Source organism: Panthera onca, chromosome B1 (assembly GCF_046562875.1).
Source record: "Panthera onca isolate mPanOnc1 chromosome B1, mPanOnc1 haplotype 2, whole genome shotgun sequence".
In the NCBI taxonomy this organism is placed as follows: domain Eukaryota; kingdom Metazoa; phylum Chordata; class Mammalia; order Carnivora; family Felidae; genus Panthera; species Panthera onca.
This window is the reverse complement of record NC_138342.1, coordinates 79,552,443-79,577,082: the sequence shown is the minus strand read 5'-3', so window position 1 is coordinate 79,577,082 and position 24,640 is coordinate 79,552,443. Positions and strand designations below refer to the sequence as shown.

The window sequence follows — 24,640 nt, the reverse complement described above, 5'->3', positions numbered from 1 at the left end:
TAACTATTTTTGTCTTATGAGAGTGTTTTCGAATAGGCTTGGCAATATCTTTAGAGAGGAAACAGAACCTATCAAACAATGTAAACAAAACTTATTTTGCTTATAAAACAAATTCATAAAGGTAGTCATTGACTAGGGAATCAAATGTAATCACTGCTTTATAACTGAAAAAAAATTACACTCTACTTATCTGCAACAAGTTCCTTCCTCTCTGCCAGGTGCTAAGTCATTTGCATAGTGTCCACTAGAGATGGCTCTCATTTGCTCAGTGGCTTATCCATAGAGACAAGTTGTCTCCTGTCTTCCCCACTTTCACTGGCTTATTTCAACGTGTTGAGAAATTCCCCTTGTTTCTTACTCAGCAGACTATCATTTGTTGACCAAGGGAGGACAATAACTTCTATGCATACGTGGGTAAAATCCTTCATCCACACGCAAGAGTCCCTCTCTGGGTACTCTTTAGAAGCGACATCATTTCCGTGGTAAGCACTTTGCCTCGGGTGACCTCTTTTGTGGACTGGTTGAAGGAGAGGTCAGTTATGTGGCCCTTCTCTGAATTCAGTGATGATTTGTTTCAACTTCTTAATCAAATATGGAGTTATGTTTCTAGGCTGCAGAATATTTGATTTTCTTGGATTCTCTTCAAAGCTGTACAGGTGACTTGATTTCCAGGTATCTCCATTATATCCGTTGAAAGTTATTCAAATTAACTGACGAATGGATAAAGAAGATGTGGTTTACATATACAATGGAATACTACTTGGCAATGAGAAAAAATAAAATCATGCCATTTGCAGCAACATAGATGGAACTGAAGGGTAATGCTAAGTGAAATAAGTCAGTCAGAGAAAGCAGGTATCGTATGTTTTCACTCATATGTGAATGTTGAGAAACTTAACAGAAGTCCTTGGGGAAAGGAAGGGGGAAAAAAACAGAGGGAGGGAGGCAAACCATAAGAGACTCTTAAATACAGAGAACAAACTGAAGGTTGATGGGGGGTGGGGGAGAGGGGAAAGTGGGTGATGGGCATTGAGGAAGTCACCTGTTGGGATGAGCACTGGGTGTTGTATGGAAGCCAATTTGACAGTAAATTATATTTTTTAAAAAAAGAAAGTTATTCGAATGAACTAAGATAAAGTTAGTTGAGGGGGGGAAGGGTTGTTACTACCGAAAGAATATACAGAATATCACTCCAGATAGAGGGGTAGTTATGCTTCCTTGCTTATATTCAGTATTGTATTCAATGCAGATTAATATATACATATTTATATGACGCATCAACATGTGAATATGTAGTAATTTGTGCCATACATTTTCACATCACTTGGTGTTTCTGAACTAGAGTTTTAAAAATATAAATAAATGCTAGGGTTCAGAATATTTTTTGTACGACCTCTGTCATACGTATCATACATTCTTGGATGATGTGGGGTTCTCATAGCGAAATATGTAGTATTCTGCTAAGAATGGCAAAATAAATAAGAATACCTCACAAAGTTTTGTGATTACAAGTCTAAATGCTAATGAGGGTGGTTGCCTGTTTAATGCTGAATTGCAAGATTAAAAAGAGGGTCTTAAAGATAACAGCGGATTCCAGAGTCCTTGAGTTTGTTTTGCATTCAGTGACAGTCACTAAATTAGGGAAAGGAATGCTCAAACAACACACTTGAGGAAAAGTGATTTTTATAGAAAGGAGCCATTTCTGCTAATAGCCAGTAACTGCACGTAACCCCTCTGACATTAAAAGTCCATTAGCTAAGCCCAGTTTAAATAGCAGCTGATGCACTGTCAGCTAAATGTACATGGGAATTTTTTCATATAATGCAGTAATAGCAGTTCTATATTTTTTTCCCCTAAAACTACATACATTAAGTAAAACAAATGTCATCCGATAGCAGTGGCAGGGCTGCTAATAAACAGGCAAAGATTTGTGATGAAACAAAAGTAACAGTCTATATAACGAGAAGATAATAAATGGTTGGGATGGTTTTAAAAGGAAGTCTGAGAAAATTCATATGGAGAAGCTTAAGCTGACATCCAGAAAGAGTTGTTTCCTTAGAAGCACATATTAATGTGCACTACTTTGAGATATTCATTTTAAGTGAAGTGATTTTTTTTTTTAAACTGTTAACCTCAGTGTTTAGTTTTTCAGTGTACTTTGAAACTACAGGAAGCCCCCTCCCTGAGGCACTGTTATGTGTATAAATGGAGCTGGGGAAGACACAAGGTGATTGAGGGAAGAAAACAAGGGAAAAAGTGAAACCAGAGGTATAATTTCCTCTGTGGTAATATTTTAAGTTAATGATTATGGTACTATTTTTAAAAACAATGTGATGTTGCCTGCCATGAAATCAAAAGTTAAAATGTCCATTTTATACACCCCCTACCCCATTGTTTCCATCTTTGGGATATCTTCTAATCTCCATTTAAGCATCTGAAAGACAAGAGGTTTTACTGCAAATTATGTTAGAATCCAAGAATCTTTCGCAAGTCATCTTAAGAGAATTTTCCAAGACCGTGTTCTGCAACTGTGAGCCCATTGTGGAGACGAAGCGTGAGGGTTGCTCAGTAATCTAGTGTGTGAGTGGAGAACAGGGCAGTGATTATCAGTGGCTGTCATGCTCACACAACTATAAAGTATTACAAGAACCTCCATGCCGAACCCCCATTATCGGACCATTAGTGAAACACTGTGCAGGCAACAATGGAGAGCCCTGATTAAGCTTATAACTTCAATCACTTGAGCGTAAGCTTTATGTATATTTTCACATGGTCATTTGGGTTCTCATCAGACTCTTAGTACTCAGAATTATTCACCAATTTGTTTATAAATTTGAGAATTATTTATAAATTTATTTAAGTCTACACTGAGACATTTATTTATAAATTTTAGTCAAACCTGAGGCATCGCATCATTTGTTCATTTATTTTTTTAAAAATGGTCAATTTTTCTCTATATGATTAAAAAAAAATCTCACATCAACCTACATTGCTTGACAATGAAAAGAAAAGAAACATGAAAAAAAAGAGGACTACTGTTTAATCACGACGGGGTGGCAGAGATCTCTTTTTTATTCACAGATTTTCATATAAGCATTTTTTGTTTTTTATTTTGGAATGTTTATTTATTTTTGAGAAATAGAGAGTCAGAGCTCAAGCAGAGGAGGGGCAGAGAGAGAGAGAGAGAGAGGGAGACACAGAATCAGAAGCAGGCTCCAGGCTCTGAGCTGTCAACACAGAGCCTGACGCGGGGCTCGAACCCATGAACCATGAGATCATGACCTGAGCTGAAGTTGGATGCTCAACCGACTGAGCCACCCAGGCGCCCCAAGTGTCAGAGAATTAAAACCATGTTAGATGTATGCCTACGTGTGGACTCGGTAATCACCTGACATAGGAAATTAATCAACATCCATCGAAAAAATATTAATGGCTACAACCAAGACTATTCCTGTGGTAACTGTGCTAGGGAAATACTAATGGAAGCTCTTATGTAAATCTTGTGGTAAAGAGGAATGAACTGCTAAACTCTTTTTTAAAATTTTTTTTTTTCAACATTTTTTATTTATTTTTGGGACAGAGAGAGACAGAGCATGAACGGGGGAGGGGCAGAGAGAGAGGGAGACACAGAATCGGAAACAGGCTCCAGGCTCTGAGCTGTCAGCACAGAGCCCGATGCGGGGCTCGAACTCACGGACCGCGAGATCGTGACCTGGCTGAAGTCGGACGCTTAACCGACTGCGCCACCCAGGCGCCCCAAACTGCTAAACTCTTAAGCTTGAAAATTGCGTCCAAGTTAAAAACCTCTTAGTTTCACTCCACATTTGCAAGTAGAATATCAGAATAATAATCTTATTTGCACCATAGAATTGTGAGGATTAACAGTTATCAAAAGCAAAGAACTGAGAACAGTGCCTGGGACCTCTTGCATTTTCATGATGTAAGCCTATGCTATCCAACAACTTTCATCTGGCACTACTATGAAAATAATTAAATGTATCACAAGAATGAGAGGATTGCACTCAGTAGGGAGTACCATCAGGAGGAAAAATGCCAGGTGAAGCCACAGAAAAAATGTCACAGGTAAAATTCTTATAAGAAATTGGTAGATTTTGAGGGACACCTGGGTGGCTCAAGCGGTTAAGCGTTCGACTTCGGCTCAGGTCATGATCTCCCATTTTGTGAGTTCGAGCCCCACTTCGGGCTCTGTGCTGACAGTTGGGAGCCTGGAGCCTGTTTCAGATTCTGTGTCTCCCTCTCTCTCTGCCCCTTCCCCACTTGTGCTCTGTAAAGAAAAAAAAAAAAAAGAAAGAAAGAAAGAAAGAAAGAAAGAAAGAAAGAAATTGGTAGATTTTGAAATGAGACTTTTATACTCAGTTATGAAATTTTAATTTTACATGAAAACTTTTTGGAAAGTCAGCACGTTTGTGTCAGTTTTATGGACAATCAAGTTAATATGGTATCTTTTTTCCTGCGCAAAATTCTGAATTTAGAATATATTCCATTAAAACTAGTACTGAGTAAACCTCAATGAAAAAACAGTTTATACTTTTTTCCACTATAATTGACTTTACTTGTAAAGACAAATATAGGTTAAAAAACCAGAAAAAACAAAAGCAAATTCTTTACTTTTGGCTAACATTTAAATTCTTTCTAGAGGAATAAAAACAATTGTTCTTGTGCTTTATATTCTCTCTTTTTTTTAGTTTACTTATTTTGAGAGAGAGAGAGAGAGAGAGGGAGGGAGAAAGAGAGAGCAAGTGGTAGGGGAGCAGTGAGGGAGAGACAGAATCCCAAGCAGACACAGAGCCCAAGCCTGGGCTCGAAGTCACAAATCGTGACATGAACTGAGCTTAGATCAAGCGTCCGGCTACTTGAGCCACCCAGAAACTCCAATTGTGTTTTATATTCTTTAAAATGCTTCAGTGTTAAACTAAAATAAGACAAAACATAAAACCCCTTTTTTTTTCATAAAAAAGTGTCAAATTTAACAGGAAGAACATAACCCAAACATAACCCAAAATAATGCAATTGTGGACCTTTAACAAATAGAATATAATACATGCATTAACTAAACAAACAAGAATAACTCATTCACCACACCAAAATGATACACACACAGTAAACACTTTAGATAGACCCTGTAGAACACTGATTCCTTTGTAATTTTCTTTGACCGAAAAGCAAAGTTTAATACTTTTATTTTTTAACACTAACCATCCTCCCTCACTTTCCCAAGTGCAGTACTGTAGGAAAACATCCAACTTTGTAAAGGGAAAAATAACAAGAATTCTAGAATCAACAATGTGGTTTAGTCCCTGCATAATTATAAAAACCTTTTATATTTATAGGATCTTATTCCGTTTAAAGAACCCAACAGAAGCAACCTAGAATGTTTTTAATGATTGATTAACCTGCTTATTTGTTTTTGTTTTGTTTTGATGTGTGTAGCATTTGGTTTATAGTAGTTTCCTTTAAAGATTTCCAGGGGGAAAATTTGCAATCACAAGAAAAGGTGAGACTGTATTTATAACTCCTTCTTCTAGGCTATATCTGTTTTATTGTTTTGTTTTGTTTTGTTTTTTAATAAACACAAACTGATCTTCAAAACTCTAATTTTCTGAACATTAAACTATCTTAGGAAGTTCTGTTGTGTGAGTAATGAGGGCTTTTTAAGTTTATATGAAAAATATTTTGTGCCAGAATTCGTGTTTCCTTGCTACTGTTTTATTGAGGGGTGGTGGGGATGGGAGCAATTCAGAAAGCCAAGTTGTTATAACAAATTATTATTATTTTTTTTAAGTTTATTTATTTTTGAGACAGAGAGAGACAGAGCATGAATGGGGGAGGGTCAGAGAAAGAGGGAAACACAGAATCGGAAGCAGGCTCCAGGCTCTGAGCCATCCACCCAGAGCCCGACGCGGGGCTCAAACTCACGGACCGCGAGATCGTGACCTGAGCTGAAGTTGGATGCTTAACCGACTGAGCCACCCAGGCGCCCCAACAAATTATTATTTAACAAAACTTAACTTATTTCACAGAGTCTCCTATATTTAGATATTTACAAACACTTTGACATGTCAACCCTTTAATGATGTTGTAGTATAAAAGATGATATATGTTACCTAAATATATTTCAAATGTGTCCATTTCTCCAACTAGATCACTGAGGTAGGTTCTCCTTGCTTCTTGTCCTACCCCACTCTCAGCTGTCCCCCACATAGGTGCCAGGCAAATCCTAACAAATGTCATCAGTAGAGCTCTTTGTCTTAAAATCCTTTGGTGGCTTTTCACTGTGTCTAGAGCCCAATCTGAAGTTTTTAACATGCTGACAGACATATTTGTTCTTAGGCCTCTGCCTTCATTACTGAAATGCCTCCATGGTTATAGTCTCCTCAGGCTGTGCACCTTCCCCAAATCTGGCACAGATGTTGCAGTGCAGCTAGATGAGGGAACATCCTTCAGGGTTTGTTAGCAAGCTGGCAGTGAGTGAGCATCGTGGTTCTTTCCTTTGCTGTCAACAAGTGCTGCTCATTCCTTATGTTCCATTCCTTCCCCTGGCTGATTTTGGTTCCATCTTCATCTCGGTTTAGATCTTTATTCCCTTGTGAAGCTCCCCTTCACATCCCATTGTAGCACTCGTTTCTTTTTCCTGCATCCCCAGCTAGCATGACGGCATGAGGAGGACAGGAACTGCGTTCCTCATGGAATCTCCAACATATGATCGAGATCTTTTGGATGATGTTGGATGAAGACATATTTTGTCCATGCATAAATAACACATCTTAGAGCGGCTTTTGGTGACGACTCATGGTGATGGAGTTAGTGGGGGACTTTCCGGGTTCTCTTCATCATCCACTTCTAAGAACTACCGGACAGTGAGCTGAATCTGAAGTCGATAGGTGGAAAGTGAGAAAAGTCTTGTGAGTGAAAGTTCACCATCTCTTAGATGCTACCTGAGAGGCCACACTCCTTACCTATCTTCAGAAGTCCATTCCTACCTTCGTATTGTCCGCCCTATAATTTGGGGTTATTAAATAGTGAAGAAGTTGGATTCTCTTATGGTTGAAGGAAATAAACCTCAGTCAGTTGATGGGTAGGCAGTCTGACTACCTGGTCGCATCAAGTTACCTAAACACAGACTGAGGAGTTACAAAGGTCTACGAGCAAAATAGAACCTGAGAACCCCCTGAGAACCTTTCTGATGATTTAATTGTAGAGTTCTGGCATAGGGAATACTGCTAAATAAATTGATTGTGCTATCACGTGATGCAGTTGTTTTATGTTAGGATTATTGTTGTGTGGAAAATTGCCCTATAGGGTGGTATTTTTTGTTCTTTTCATTATAAAGTGAACAAGCCTCTTGTATGCGTCTTAGTCTGTTCAGGCTGCTAAAGCAAAATACCACAGACTGCGTGACTTATACGCAATATAAATTCATTTCTCACAGTTCTGGAGGCCGGGAATCTAAGATCAAGGCACCATGATGGTCACATGGGTAAGAACCTACCTGCTGGTTCATAGTTGGCTATCTTCTCTCTGTGTCCTCACGTGGTGGAAAGGGTGAGGGATCTGTGAGGGATCTCTTGTTTAAGAACACTAATCCCATTCATGAACACTCCACTCTCATAACCAAAGTATCTCTCAAAGGCCCTCACCCGGAATACCATCATCTTTGGGAGTTAGGATTTCAATATAAGAGTTTGAGGCGGGAGATGCAAACATCCAGACAAAGCAGTATAATAGTATGAATATGAGGTGGTGGGGAGGACTTTGTGATGGGGGGTGGGGGTAGAGTGGCCCAGATTCAACAAAAATAAGTCTGTTTTGGAGTGCATATTCAGTCTAGCTGTTTCCCTGTAATTGACTATTATCTCACAGTTCTTTTGGTGGGACCACAGCCTATTATCTTTGGCCAGGATATTTTGGTTTTTAGACTAGAAAATAGTATAGTGAAATGTATCATTATATATAGCATTATTGAATCAGATATTCTCGTAGGCACTTTTAAAGGTGACCAAAACATGTTATGGATTATGCTACATTGCCAGCAAAGAGGAAATTATAACAAGTAACTGCTGCTTTTTCGTTAAGACTTTGGTAAACACAGACCCAACTTGTCCTGAATAATTACCGCAGAGAGCTGTTCAGTGGTCTTTAACTGGTAGTTGTTTGTAATCAAGCAGCCTGAATCTTGCCTTGACATAAAGCAGAGGAAGTGGTTAGGAGACAGACATGTAATTATCAGCAGCAGGTGCCCATAATGGAATGCCACAGAGATGTTTAAAGGGCAAATATGACTTTAGGAAAGACTTCAGGACTGTCAATTTAGACCAAATGACATCTAAATAAAAACGGACTCAAAAGCAGTATTAAAAGAATATTATTTTGTAAACAGTAGAAAATGAAATAAATTCCTTTTATGCAAATTAACCTCTTTCATATGCCTAAAACACTTCTTTCATATGCCTAAAGATATGAAGTCTAAATAAGACTTGACTCCATTTTCAGAAAAGGGATGATTTAACATTAGACTTTTTTTATTATTAAAAGGTATATTTAAGTTGTAAACAAAAGCTTTGCTCTTGCTCTCTATTTTATTTATTTTTTTTAAAAACTTTTTTTTAATGTTTATTTATTTTTGAGACAGAGAGACAGAGCATGAATGGGGGAGGGTCAGAGAGAGGGAGACACAGAATCTGAAGCAGGCTCCAGGCTCTGAGCTGTCAGCACAGAGCCCAACGCGGGGCTCGAACTCACGGACCGTGAGATCATGACCTGAGCCGAATTCGGACGCTTAACTGACCGAGCCACCCAGGCGCCCCTCTTGCTCTCTATTTTAATAAGTAGCACATACTTACTATAATTTATCACATGATGAATGAATGAAAAATTAGTTTCTTTTTAAAACACATTTTCATGGCCTCAAAGGACATCAAATCATTAATTTCATGAAGCTATATAACCAAAAAATTTTATTTCAATTACATAAGCTAACAGTTTTCTCCATTGTCACTTGTAAGTTAAGGAATAAAAACCGAGGAAACTCTGTACTTAATGGAATCCCAAACTTTCAATACACTTAATGTTTTACTAGTTTACGGTATATTAATTTATTATACATTTGTAAATTGATACAAATTTCACCTTTCACTGTTAACCTTTTTTATTATCACCTGTTTCTAAAAGAAATAAAATATCATCCATTCTAAGTGGTACTTAGAATAATGGCCCATACAATATAATATAGACAATAAAAGCTAGTAATCAAGAGTGGGAGGCCTGGGTGGCTCAGTCGATTAAGTGGCCAACTCTTAATTTTAGCTCAGGTCATGATCTCATGGTTTGTGGGATTGAGCCCTGCCTCGGGCTCTGCACTGACAGCATGGAGTCTGCTTGGGATTCTCTCTCTTCTCTCTCTCTGTCCCCCCAACAAAATAAATAAAAATAAATATTTAAAAAAAATGTAATCAAGTTATAAAAGAAACATTAAGTATGGATTTTTAATGCCAGCTCCCTTTTAAGAAATATATGTAACTAAGATGTTTTGATAGTGTGCTATTATTTCAATATTTTCTCTCATCTTACCTATGGTTTATATTAACTTACAAGAAATTCTATTTGGGGAGGCATAGATAGACTAAGAAACCCAACAAAACATAATGCCAGCATGGTGGTTTACATTTGTGGAGAGTTTTCTTTTTCTTTCTTTTCCAAGTAAGCATACACTTTGGCTGTGTGTGTGGTTTTGTTGTTGTTGTCGTTTTTCTTTTTTTGTTTTTTTGTTTTGTTTTGTTTTTTTGTTTTTTGTTTTGTTGTTGTAATGGGAGTAAATGAACTTCATGGAACTAAACATCTTCTAATGGAGAGAGAAAATCATGACATATCTTATGAGCCCATTCATTCTCTCATGTGCTTACCACGTATTTTGGGGAATATTTGTTTTCCTGCCCAATGTAACCATATATTTATAACTATAAAAACAAATGGATAAGTCAGTCATTCACTGCCCTTGCCAGAAATGCCTTCAGCTTTCCACAGTTGTTGTATGTCAGGATCTTGCCCTACTTAAAAGGAAGACATAAGATTTATTCTGGAAATTTACCAAGACAGACCAGCCCTCAAAAATGTGAAGGAAAAGATCTCTGTAGCTAAATTGAAATAAATTTAAGTCACATTGGATGCATTATACTTAAGATAACTCCATCTAAAAATATATATGCGAGTTGTAGAGGGTCTCCGTTCTTATTCAGAGTGGACACCAAGTATGGAAGAGAGATTCAAGAATTATTGAAAAACAGATGAATAAAAAAAAAGAGAGGGACACTGTTTTTATGATCTGTAGTTTATCTTCATACGGTGACTGATTTGGGGTTTTCTTCAGATTATCAGGTAGATTAAATTAAGCCTGATGCAAGGGTCTGCAGTTGACGTAGGTGGAATAATGCATCCAAATGGTTGCCTGCATTCCCACTAGTGAAATTTAAAATTTACATGAAGAGAAAGATGTGACAAGAACTGGTAGAGGCAGAAGTTAGAATATATTTCTATTTTAACATGTAGTGTATTCTCTCAAATCATGGTTCAGGTTAGCATTTCTGTGGAGAAAAAAGTGTAGCACATCTGAGAATAAGTCTTCAGTTAGGAAGTATTCATTACTCTATCCCCACAGAGGTAAATGGAATAGATAATTCTTTTATTTTACTATTATTCTTTTTAATGTTTATTTATTTTTGAAGGAGAGAGAGAGAGAGCAAGCATGAGCTGGGGAGGGGCAGAGAGAGAGGGAGACACAGAATCCGAAGCAGGTTCCAGTCTCTGAGCTGTCAGCACAGAGCCCTATGTGGGGATGGAACTCATGAACCCAGAGATCATGACCTGAGCCGAAGTCAGACTCTTAACCGACTGAGCCACCCAGGCGCCACAGACATATGGTACCTGTCTTTAAGAAACTTAAAATCTTGTTAGGAAGATAAAATACTGCAGGAAAAGTTGGAAAATTGACATAACAAACTAAAAATATTTTGAAAGAGATAAAAGGAGATACATGTGATTTGGTGCTATAACTTTCTGCTGGGATAAACTTAGCTAATTTTGAGAAAAGAATAAATCAATGTCTCTCATTCCCTTTAAAGTGCTACTCTCACTTAACTTCGAGGCCACTGAAGATGTTTTGTTATTGCTGTACAAGATTCTATTCTCTCTTCCCTTTTTCCCATTTTCTTTCCCTTTCAATTTTGAGAGTTCTTCCCTCTGGCTTCTCCTATGAACAGCACTTGTCTTTGCCTTGAAGTGAGGAGTTACAGAGACCTGGTCTCTGATTTCTTGAGTCCCTCTTTGCCTTTTCTCTCTCAGGGCTACATTACATTTCACAGTGCAAAATGACCCTCCAATCCAAATTTAGCAGTTTTATTACATACTCTGTAGCTAAGCTACTTTAGGCCAGACATTACCGCATCTCTCAGCAAGAGTTTGAGTTTGTCAAGTCGGGCAGGTTTGTTGTCTCCTTTTAAATACAGTTTTACATGTTTCACAACTTGTTTGGATATTGAGTAATGGTCTCCTTGGCGTTCTGATGTTTATGAAATGATGTCAGTGCTTGAAGGTAGAGGATTGCTATGTTAGATATTTCCCCTTCTCTGTAAAGGATACGTGAAGGGGAGGGGGACCTCTCGCAGGAATCCCTCTGGGTGAGATAATGGATAGAATTAAGCATAAGCCCACCTGTACAACTACTTCAAAGACAATTGTAGACATTTCTAAAAGTCTCTAAACTTCATCATGTACCTCCAAATTGGAAGGACCAGAGGGATTTTTATGAACAATAATCAAAGTTAGATTTTAAACTAAAAACATAAAAATGTTTTGCTTTACGTCTTTGACAAATAAATGTGAAACTATAGACAATTAGATAATTGATAGATATGGATTCAAGATTTGATAGTGTCATAAATTTGGGAGCTATAATGTTCTTACTTTGTAGTTCTCCCTTTAGTAAAGGCTTTTTAACTTTTTCTCATGCCTTTTGTCATTTGGAGCGATGAACAGGATTCCTAGGGTAAACAGTGTATGTGATGCCAGTGAATATTTCTGAAGCTCTGGTATTTTCCAGTTTTAGAAATGTGAAAACAGAAAGGTGGGAAGAATGCGAGAAGAGTGCAAAGTGATTTTGCAGGATAGTATTGCAGCCATGCATGTGGTAGGATCTTATTTAGGTTTCCGAAATGATTGGATTAAAAATACATATAAGGAGGGGCGTCTGTGTGGCTCAGTCTGTTAAGCGTCCAACTTGGGCTCAGGTCATGATCTCACAGTTTGTGAGTTCAAGCCCCGCATCCAGCTCTGTGCTGACAGCTCGGAGCCTGGAGCCTGCTTTGGATGCTGTATCTCCCTCCCTCTCTATTGTCTCTCCCACCACCACCCCCAGCTTGTGTTCTCTCTCTCTCAAAAATAAATAAATAAACTTTAAAAAAATACATATAAGGAAACTTCATATTTTAGATTGCTAGGAAAATCACTCCATATTCTCTCAGATGAACTCTTCATATCTTTTAGCAAATGCTGTTCTTCTTGTTTGACCCACTAATTTTAAGTCTATGAAAATAGACAATTCCTTTTTCCTAAAGTATATGACAATTATGTTATATGTTTAATATAATAATATATATGCTTTACTATGTTAAATGTATATATATAAAATATATTGAGATTAATATCTCTGTGTGTGCCAACTTGAAGATCATGAAGAAAGATTTGGCGAGTGAGAGCTACTCCAATATTTAAAAAATCCCAAGGTCTCACCGCTTAAGAAATAAGACTAAGGGGTCTTTCTTTAATTTAAATTTATTAACTCAATTTGGTAACACTGATCAGAAGCCCTATGTGCAATTATATATCTTGGTGATTAAAAGTCACAACATAAGGGTCGCCTGGGTGGCTCAGTCGGTGAAGCATCTGATTCTTGATTTCGCTGAAGTCTTGATCTCAGAGTTCATGGGTTTGAGCCCTGTGTGGAGCTCTGTGCTGACAATGCAGAGCCTGCTTAAGATTCTCCCTCTCTCTGGCCCTCCCTTGCATTCGCATGCGTGTAATGCATGCCCCCCCTCAAAATAAACTTTATAAATAGAAGTTAGTTAACTTATTATTTCTCAATAAATACAAGTTATGTAGTTAGAATAAAACAATGTCAAAGACAAGAAAAATATGTTAAGTCCTAAGTGGTGTAAAATTTAAAAAATACTGCTCTATTTTGTATATTTATGTGAGTGTGATGTGTTTTTATCATTAGTTATTAAAATACTTGGAATTGAAATTGATCACATTGCTAGACTTGAGGTTAGCCAATTTTTGTCATTTGATTTTATTTATTTGAATTTGTAGAGTTTTAATTGATTTTTAAATGTTATTTGATATGAAACTTTATTCTAAAAAGCTATGATATCGTGCCTGTATTAAAGACATGTTTTGGTTCCTATTCTTGTTTTTTTTAGTACTACATATTCTTTAAAAAAAAAAACTACAAATGAACTCTCAGCTATTTCTGTTTATGAGGGAATTAATACAAATAATTATTCTTTTCTTTTTTATTGTTAGTTTGTAATGTTGGTAACATAACTATCTTAGGATCATTTTCCAACCCATATATGTAGTTTCAGAGAGTCTAACAGTGCAAAAATGACATATTGTGAGAATATTCTACTTTGGAGAAGGAGAGGTCCATTTGGGGCTCAAAGTCCACTTTTTTTTTTAACTTGAATTACTCCATTATACAACATTTGGGATTTTGTTCATTAGCGGTGATTATTTACGTCGAGCTTTAATTATGATTTTAACACACCAATTTAAAACTTCATAGATATTTTAAGTAACACATTTGTGCTAGTATCACTGATTAGTTTAGTTATCTTAACCTATTTCTGACCATTCTTCATTAATTTTTTCATTGATTAACAAACCCAAATTTAGAATGTATCTTCACTAAAATTTATGTAGAAATATGTTCATTTATATTTAGTATTATAAACTCTTTTTTTAGAGCATTTCTTCATCAGATTCAGTCTTATCATTGAACTAATTTCTCCATTTATCTGCAGTGTGTTGAACAGAAGATTGGATGCATTATAGTGACCCAGAGATAGGGAGGCCACATAATTATTGCCTAAATTAGGTCATTTTTGTGAGTGAATGGGAAAGCTATTAAGAAGTATTCCTGGATGACAGTCATAAACTGGGTTTGTCCTAAGTAAATGGGATGAATAATCACCCTAGGAAAAGGACTCTGAGATCCTGCAGTACCTTTTAAATCACTAGGAAAAAAAAGTGAGTTTGTATTCGCAGTGGTTTTAAGATTAAATATAGTTTACTTTATGTCTTTTAAAAGTTATTATCCTTTGGTGCTAGGTTGAAGAGAATAGCTGAGTAACCCGAACAGCTACTTTGTTGCCCTGTCAAATTCTTGTGCCTCATGCTTACATTCTTTCCTGAAGCCTGTTTGCAAGGTATTGTAGGAAGTGAAACAGTTTGCTTCCAATAAAAGATTAATTATTTGTGAAGGTAGTGGAAGTCAAGATTTTTTTTTTAATCCTAGAATATATTTTGCCAGCGTTGATCTTACCCGGTTTTCTGCCATTCTTATTGGTTGTCATTTTACTACTGGGAATTGTCACCAAATGGTCATCCCCTTTGGGAGGCTCTATCAACATGTTCATTATGGGCAGCCCTTAGCTACTCAACAACAGAACACAAAACACAGAAAATCTTGAGAGTAACCTTCTGTAAGTTGATTTACTTGTCTTAGTTGGTTTCTACTTCAGAGCATATAGAAATTCAGCTGAGAGGACTGAAAATGTAATTTTGGACTGAAAAGAAGTAATATTTCCAAACAAGTATTTTGGACATTGGCAAGATATATTTGCTATATGTGTGTTTGTTTTTATAAATGGTTTTAGCTCACCGATAGGAAATTTACATAAGGTTTTTTTTTTTAAGTGCTTATTTTGGATGAGAATTTTGGTGATACCTTTTTGAGCTACATATATTTCACAAGTTTTTATCTTGGGGAATTTACAGAGGTCATTTTATTAAAATTTTCCATAATAAAAAACACAAAAAGAATAAATAATGATCAAATGCCCATAGTCATTGAGTTTCAAAATGCAGTTTTACAATTGTAAGAGGATAAGGTTGGAATTTTGCTTAAGAAGAAGAATAAAGCAGATCTAATTTATTGCAGTACTTGAACCTGCATCTATATTTTAGCAAGAATAAACTTGGGGAAACAATTAGTTGTATTTACTCAGTCAGAACTAATGCATAAGGCCAGCAACACAGGGGAGGGCATTCTCAAAATTGCTACTATTATGTATATTATACTTCCTTTTGGCATTTGAGCTTCCAAATGTATTCCATCAACTCTGTGTGCAATGTTTCTTTTTTTGACAGGGGCATGTGGAGGGAGGGCTTTCTCTAATTCAGCCAGGCTTCAGTGACCCACTAATTTGGCATCATTTTTAAAAAAAGGAACACATGAGAAGCTGAAACCCAGATGGGGAACTGACTTGCCTTGTGTTCAGAAACTTGACCTACCCAGAACATATATTTTACAGATGAGGAAACAGACCCCTATAGAGCCCAGAGTTCACACAGGTGTTACTGCAGAACTGGGACTACAACTCATGTCCCCTGGCTCCCGGATCCAGCTGCTTTCCACCACGCAGCACTGCATCTTCAGCTGCCCCCATGCAGATTTATTTTTCATGCCTCTGAGTCTTACTCTTCCTTGGCAAGCCCAACCGCCACCAGCTCCAATGCCTACTGGGACCAGTGAGCTTATGTGCGTATGTGGGCTGAGTGGAGGGTGACAGATACTGCTGGGGACTATGGCAAACCAAGAATAAGTGTCCTGCCTGACATAGAAGGCTCCAGGTCCCTACTGCAGGAGGATGGGCCTGATATGGTAAGAGCTTCCAATGTGTCAAGAAAAGCCAGAAATCTCAGTTTTTATTGGAAATTTCCCAGGCAGGGCAGGCCAAAGAAAACTTGAATGCAGGTGGACATTTGCCAGCTGCCGGCCGGAGTGCAACCTCCACTGCAGTTGCAGTCCTGTCTCCTCTCCTGAAGTGCAGCAATAGCCCTAGGCCCTGTTGCTTACAGCTTGCAAGGTAGTGTTTGTGCATTACCTCTTTTAATCCTCTCAACAGCCCGGAGAAGTGCTGAAGATGAGGAAACTGAGGCTCTACTTGTTGGAAATCATTTACCAAAAGCCCAGCAGCTAAATGCAGAGCTAAGGATTGAAGCCTAAACACCCTCACTCTCTTAAGCCTCTATGATGGTCCAGCCCCATCACCGTTTGAATTAAAGCTACTGGTGAACCTTTCAGTTTTCCAAAGTCCATTGCAGTTCAGCTTTCAAAGGCTTATTGAATTACCGCTGCATAAAAAGCACTGTGTATGTACTCGGGAGGTGAACAGTAGTATTTGAATAAAGCATGATAAGGTCAGCTATATAAACAATGATTATTTTATTTTTCTTTACTTTGTAATTACTTTTTTAATGTTTATTTTTGAGAGAGAGAGAGAAAGCCAGCACGAGCAGGGAAGGGGCAGAGAGACAGAGAGGGAGACACAGAATCTGAAGCAGGCTTCAGGCTCTGAGCTGTCAGCACAGAGCCCAACTCAAGGCTCCAACTCACGGACCGTGAGATCATGATGTGAGCCAAAGTTGGATGCTTAACCGAGTGAGCCACCCAGGTGCCTCCAAACTAACAATTATTTTAAACGATGGAGTGTGATAATTTCAAGACTTTAAGTCAGATCTGTGGTATAATGAATTTTCAACTGCTTATTTGTTTGGCTCCTAGTTGGGTTGACATATATTTCTTGTTATTTTTCTTCTGGAAAAAATGAATTAATTATTTGTATACTTGCAATAGAGATTAAACTAAGGCTTTAAAAAACTTTATTAGGACACTGATACCTTTGACTTTTATTCCTAAAGGGAACGTTGTTTCAATTTGATATAGTATGTATTTGGAATTGGAACTCTAATTGACTCTTTTTTAATAGTAATTTGATTTTTTTTAATAGTAATCCTTTTATATGCAATTATTAAAATGAATTGTTACTATTTTGTTCCTTCAAATTTGAATACAGGAGGATCTTTTTCAGTTTAGTGAAACTAGTGGGATAATTTTTGAAAAGTAATTTCTTTTTTTTAAGTTTATTTATTTTGAGAGAGAGAGAGAGCACGCGTGCTTGTGTGCAAGTGGGGGAGGGGCAGAGAGTGTTGGAGAGAATCCCAAGCAAGCTCTTCTCACTCTCAGCACAGAGTCTCATGCAGGGCTCGATCTCATGGAACCACAAGATCATGACCTGAGCTGAAATCAAGAATTGGACGCTGAACCGACTGAGCCGCCCAGGCACCGCTGAGAATTAATTTCTAATATTTTTATCATTATTCTCTCTGTCACTCTCTCTCTACAGTGTAACCATGCATTCTTTCACAGGTATACCCCAATCCATTGCACAGCCATATTTCATTCCAATTATAATCATAACTTTTCATCTGTCCTAACGTCTGTTTCTGCTACATACAGAGATGATCAGTTATGTCAAATGAGAGGTGATAGGAGATCTCTAAAGAAGGGCCACTGCCTTGGATACTCTTGGTTCTCTCTCTTGATCTCCTTCGCTGGCCCAGTGTGTGCCTCCCCAGCTGCTGTGGTATTGGTAGTTAAATGCTCACAGCTTCCCCTTTTTCCAAAGAATTACCTTTGGCTGAACCAGGAGCTGCCTTGCCTGGTAGGTTTCCTCAAGGTGGGACCAAAACCGTGGGGCAGCTTCTGTTCCCCTTCCAAGAGGCTGAGTCCTGACAATAACTGAGAGCAGATTTTTGCCTAGCTCCTCCTCTACCCTAGTCTGCTTCTCTCACTTGCATAGGATAATCCAGGCAAAGATAGATGTTGAAGTACCCGGCAGTGTTGTTGGACTACATTGCAATTTGCTAGAAAATGTGCCTACAAGTCAGGGCCCTTTTAATTTCTCGCTGTTTGCTCTGGTCCCTGTGGGTTTTCCAAAACCAGAAACTATAGAAGACTTTGGAGTCTTTAAATAGAACAATTATGAGAACATATGGCTAAGAATACAGGATATTCTCACCAGCAGTCTCCAATGTAGACACAAATTCACGGTTAGGAGAAAAAGAAAGAAGAGGTTAAGATGAAAATACTGTAGTGATTTTAAGAACCCTGCTGGGGATTGCAATAGCCCTTTGTATTGAAGGTTAACGTTGATGACAGGATCCACTGAGGTTTTGGAGGTTGACTCTCAACTCTGAACTTTAAGAAACTAATTGAAAACTCAGGACACTTTCTATTCACCATGGGCTAAAAAAATTATTTTTTTAGTAGGTGGTTTTTCATGTTAATGATTTCTTCATAAAGGTTAAATTGTTATAATTTTAATAAAGCCTCTCTTTCTCTCTTCACCCTTTCTTTTCCCTCTTTTCTAGGCTTACTTGGTCTCACCCTCTCCCACTCCTTCCCTCATACACATGGGGATGTTTTTGCTCTCTGTCTCTGTCTGTCTCATCTTCTTTAAGAATGGGTTTTATCCAGCCTTATCTATTTTTATTGAAAGAAATATTAACATTTACTTTAAAAATGATTATTTAAAGCCCCTGGCTATTTGTAGGGTACCAATGTATAACAGTTAGGGTTGTTTTTGTTTGTTCATTTGTTTTAATTCTTCTATAGAGAAGGTGTTTTCCAAACATTATTTTACATACAACTTAATATTTGGAAATCAAATATGAAAACTATACCTTTATAAAATGCTTAAACAATATCTCTTTTCTACATGTAGCTGCTCAGCTAGGGACATATTTGTAGATGATCTGGGAAAATTGAGTATGATTTAGTATGTACTATTAAATCAATCCAGAAATAAATTACTGGAAGGATTTGGTCTTTTTTTTCTTCAGAAAAAAAATGCACATTTTTTGACATTTATTTTCAGTTTGATATTTATTAAGTTGAATTACACAATTTGTAACTGCCAGTTTTCTCATTCACCATGCCAAGACCAAATTGAATGATAGAATTAAATAGAAAATTATGTTTGCTTTTTCATAATTTTAATTCATTTTGTTTGCCTTTTACTCTGTGATACATAAAAATGGATAGGAACTTTAAAAAATATGTGTATATTTCTTTCTAGAGCCTATGTTTTTTGTCAGGTATTTTGGAAAATTGATGATGATCTCAGTACCTTTCTTCACATTTTTCCCACCGATGTTTCTACTAGTGGTACAAAGACAGGGGGGAGAATCATTATGTAATAAGGCTATGTAGTTGCACAATTATCAAAAAGGAGCATATACTTCAAAATGTTTCTAAAAAAGTGTTTTAAGTGCAGCTTCCATAGTGAGTCCAGAAATCTGTTTCTTGTTGTTTCATTTTTAGTCACTTATCCAAAGAGATAGTGAAAATCTCTTCAGATCAAAGTATTTATATCAGAGTTCAGGTATAAACTCCTACCATATTTTCACCATTGTGGATTTGGGAGTTTGTTATAGTAACTAATATAACCTCCACAAATAGTGAGTCAATCAATCATAAAGAATGAAAAAGATAAGGCTTGAATTTTTCTCTTGATTTAAGTTTAGATCTTACTTGAGATAACTCCTTTCTTTTTGTCCTGTATTAATAGGAATATCTGAGGAGTGACACAAGAAAACAGTGATACATCCACAAATAAATATATTTTTAAGTTTTTAAAAATGCTTATTTTTGAGAGAGAAAGAGAGAGAAAGAGAGAGAGAGAGAGAGAGAGAGAGAGAGAGGTAGTGGGGGAGGGGCAGAGAGAAGGGGACAGCGAACCTTGAGATCATGACCTGAGCCAAAGTCGGATGCTTAACCAACTAATGAGCCACCCAGGAGCCCCTACAAATATGTGTCTCATTTTATATGTGGTGGTGGTGTTATCTGAAAAGAGATCTAAAGATGTCTTTCTAGTTTGGGTTATCTTGAGACCCGAGAAGCTCTGTGACTTTGGGAAAGTCATTTTACCTTTTTGAGCCTCAGTGTCTTCATCCCTCTCAATGTTTTGGGGGATTGATAGAGATTCCTGTATACTTCAGCTTGTTTGAAAGGCTAAGAATCCATCCTGGTGTTGCTCAAAGAACAGTTTTGTATGATTCCCAGTGGTGTGGGCACTAGTAATGTCTGGGTTAATGACTCCTCTGGGAGTAGAGCTTCATTATAAAGTCAGCATGTTCCAAAACCTCTTTATAAATCATTTCTATTAAAGATGCAGGCATTCACAGTTATGCACGACAAAAATACCTTCAGCTATGTTTGCAATTTAGTTTTGAAGGTAAGTAGGGCAGACATGGAATAAATGAGAATTCACAAAAAGTCTCCTCTTTTTGTTCCCTTATGCTTTCTGGACAATTAAAACATTTAATGAATGCTCCCACAATTAATTCTATCACTTGTATTGACGTAGGCAACCATTTGGTGTGAGGCAGTTGGGTAGGTAAGTTGATTGTACTTCACTACTGTGAGTTCCAGTCAAAATACTGCCTCTGTCAACACTTAAGCCCTCCTCCCCCCCCCAAAAAGGAAGTGTGGGTGGGCGTGTATGTATTCATGTTTGCTTTTCTGTTGAGGTTTCCTGAATTAGTAAGTGCAACAATATTTTGGGTTACTGGGTTTTTAAGTAATGGTAATGCTAGTGATGTTGAAATACTCTTAAGTCTATCCTATGGCCTATAATGGGAGAGGGAATCATTTAATCACTCTGGAATGGTAGGGTGGTGTGATGGCCTGAAGGGAGATCTCTGATTTCTCCCTCCAAATGGATTCTTATTTCTCTGGGGGATTCAGACCCATGCTGCCCTGCTCTGAATCCACGCACCCAAGCCCACTGCTGAGTGGGTTCAGGTGTCAGTTACCACTCTCCCAGATTTTTTTTTTCCTTAACCAGCTGCTTGCAGCTTAGCAATGAACCCAAGCACCATCATCAAATTTTCTTTAACTCCTTTTCCTCTGCGTCCTGAAGCAACATTTCCCAAATGTTGATTTAACTTTGAAGCCATGTTTCCCAAAGTGTGATCCCCTAGAAAATAGGAACTCTTTCTCTAATCAAATTCTCTGTCTCTCTCTTTCTCTCTCTCAGCTTCAAGATGAATTTCAAATAAGGAACTTTTGGAAATAATACCATGAACCAACCTCTCTAATCCTCTGGCACTAAGGGACCCAAGTCAGTGTTTTTTGTGTTGCAAATATATTTTTAAATATTAAATTACATTTCTCCCTAGCTCCTCATTCATACCTCCTTTAAAAAATTACATGAGTTTAGTTTTAAGAACTTATAGCTTAGGAAAGCAACCTCTTTATCAAAGGGAGAGTCATATTTTACTCATTCTTTGACTCAGTAAACCCTACACAAAATAGGTATTTGATTGCTTGAAACAAATGAAACAGAAATAGAATTGTTTTTTTTTTTTTTTTAATTTTTTTTTTCAACGTTTTTTATTTATTTTTGGGACAGAGAGAGACAGAGCATGAACGGGGGAGGGGCAGAGAGAGAGGGAGACACAGAATCGGAAACAGGCTCCGAGCCATCAGCCCAGAGCCTGACGCGGGGCTCGAACTCACGGACCGCGAGATCGTGACCTGGCTGAAGTCGGACGCTTAACCGACTGCGCCACCCAGGCGCCCCCAGAAATAGAATTGTTAAAGACTAAGTGGCTAAAAAGACATTTTAAAGTGAAGTGATTGTCCTGCCTATTGAACACAACAAACACAGCTCTTCCAAAGGGAACTACTGTCGTTGGAGTTAATTTCCTAGGCTTTCCTCCATATTTATATACCTGATGTGGGATCTTCATATAATTTTCTCTACAAACATGCATATTTAAAGTCAAAATATTTTTTAAATATTTTAATTATATTTTGTAGCATAAGTACTAAATCAGGTTTTTCCATGTATGTTATATAGTTTGCGGAGTTTAAATCTTATCTTTGTATAAGGAGTCTTGTCTGCAGCGACCTCTTCTTAGGTTAGTCAATTAACAGATAAATGGATTGTGGCTGGAAGAAAGAGGAAAGGATCCCCTTCTTGTTCAGTATAAATATTAGGGGCTGGATAGTCTGTGATTTATTTGGAGTGAGAAAATGGGCCTTGTTTTTTCAGACACTGTCACCAGTGACACGTAAGCCAAACATAAAGGAGATTGTGTAGCCTTAGTTCTGGAAATCTGGTGGGGCAAGGCCTTCTCTCTGGTGCTTTATCAGTTCTGGGACAAGGACTCCAGGGTTATGTTGAGTAACACATACACTATCTCAGTCTTTTCTCCTCATTAGGGGAAAAAACATTCTGCCATAATGTGATCCACGATTAGAGTTAATGCAGTCTCTAACATCTCCCAGATGTTTTAACGTCACTCATGTCACTTGCAGAGTTTATAAATGTGATTTGCCTACTGGTTTATTCTTTTTTGGAGCAAACATTATCTTTCTGCTGGAGGAAAAAAAAAGCTAAATCAGAGACTCAATGAGTTACTTAACATGATTTACAGTATGTTTAGAAACAGTGCTAAAATGCAGAGTATGTAATCAATGGCACATTCTCATAAAGAATGTATTTGCCCTCCGTAGCAGAAATATGATTGTGCCAAAATGACCAGATGTCTCTTCTTAATGGTATCCCTTTTTGTATACTGTGCCTCAATTCCAGCTTCTCAGGACCATAAAATATTTCCCTTGTCCTTTACAGGAATAGAAATAGAATAATCCCAACCTGGAAGAGTGTATCCTTGTGGTACTGAATTTGTAGTTTCATTGTCAAAATTGTTGTCTTTATCATATTTTTAGGAGCGGAGCACTGTATCATGGCTATCCTTCTTTTTTGTTTTGTTTCAAGTGCCTGTGTTGTTTCAGTGTTTTAGATGTGCGTGTGTGTGTGTGTGTGTGTGTGTGTGTGAGAGAGAGAGAGAGAGAGAGAGAGAGAGAGAGAGAGAGAGAGATATGGCTGAAACAACTTCTTTGTCCTTTTTATAGTGCGTTCTAGCCACCCCACCTCAGGTAATCAAATATTCATATCTAGTCAGTGTGACTCCCAATGGAAGGTCATACAGGCTTAGAAACCCCTAATTCACAGGATAAAGCATAAATGAACAACAGCCTTCAAAGAAGAAAGCATTATATTTGGGAGAAGCAAGAATTTTCTGAGTGAGTTATAAGGAAGAAGATAATAAATAGTGTCTTGCATTATTGTATTTTCATTATATACTTTCGTATTTCCATTATTAATAGTTGTTTGTATCTAGCTCTCCAGTTTATAAAGACATTTATGTGTTATTGCATTTAACCTTCAAACTTAGTCTTTGAGTAAGGAGAAAAGGATCTTATCCCCCAATTTGCAGAGGACAAAACTGATCGGTAGTGACTGAGCCGTGAATACATCCTTCCCCTTCTTACATTCTTTCATTACCTCATGCTGCCTCTACACCTCTATCCTGGGCACCTTCAGTTCTCTTTTCGTAGTGCTCTCCATGTGTATGTACCATGGGGAACACAGTCACTTGGCATGCACTGTAGGTCCTTTAGGGCACACAGAAAGTGTCATTCCAAGAAGAGGTTTTTGAAATGCATGGTTGAAATGAAGCCTTCTGTTGCTTGGCTCTCCAAGATAATAAACACCAGATGCAGACATTGAAGTAACAACGATTATCCAGACTGATGAGCATGCTACTTTGATTACAGGGGCACAGGACTTAGAGGCAATACTTGGGAAGGCTTTGGGAGCAGAAAGAGATTCTGTAAATCCATCCCTCTCTCCACTCCAAGGGGCCATGTGCCTGCTCTGGACAGTGTAGCTGACCACCACTGGGTATTCATACACATTTGTTTCCATACACATTCTGTCTACTGACCAGAGGTCTTGGAAAAAAGACACTGGACCCTATAATCTGAAATATTGGCCCAAGTTTCAGCAGTTTCACTAAAACTAAGGGCCATGTGTGTTTTTACTCTTCATCACATACTCAGTGCTCAGTACCCAACTCAGTTCTCAACCAAAGTTGAATGAATGAAGGATATTCCAAACTATAGAATATTCTAATCCTATCAGTACTGTTTTCATTTGCTTCACATCCAGAACACCCCGTCTAAGATTCACATTCAAGAATTTTCTGTGAGGAGCTATATTTTGGGAACAATTCAAGATGTCATGTTTTAGTCGAGTATCAAATATGTCTCATTTTTAATTTTATTTTAATTCAAATTAAATGACTATAAAAGAATTCTTTTTAAAGATTAGGTTTGAAACTATAAATGTTACTACTATAGTACTGAAAAAAAAAAAAAAGGAAGATGTTTCTGCATGGGTGATCTAGCAAAAGCATATGTACAGTTACAGTTACTTAATTTTTTACTTGAACAGTCCTATGTGGACACAGTTTACAAACTGTAATATAAAATGTAACATGTGCATATATACATGTACTCTAAAATTAATATGTAAACATGCACAAAACCACATCAATTACAGATTGTTTGGTTAATGTTTATAAAAATTTTGCAACATCTATACATACTGTTTAGACTGCCAAGTTTCACTTGGCTGAAGTCACCATA

General features: G+C 37.4%; 1 protein-coding gene across 3 annotated transcripts in view; it reads left to right on the top strand.

Annotated features, from left to right (window-relative positions):
• UNC5C (unc-5 netrin receptor C) overlaps window positions 1-24,640 on the top strand; it is a 364,440-nt gene that overhangs the window by 10,497 nt on the left and 329,303 nt on the right. The window lies entirely within an intron of this gene.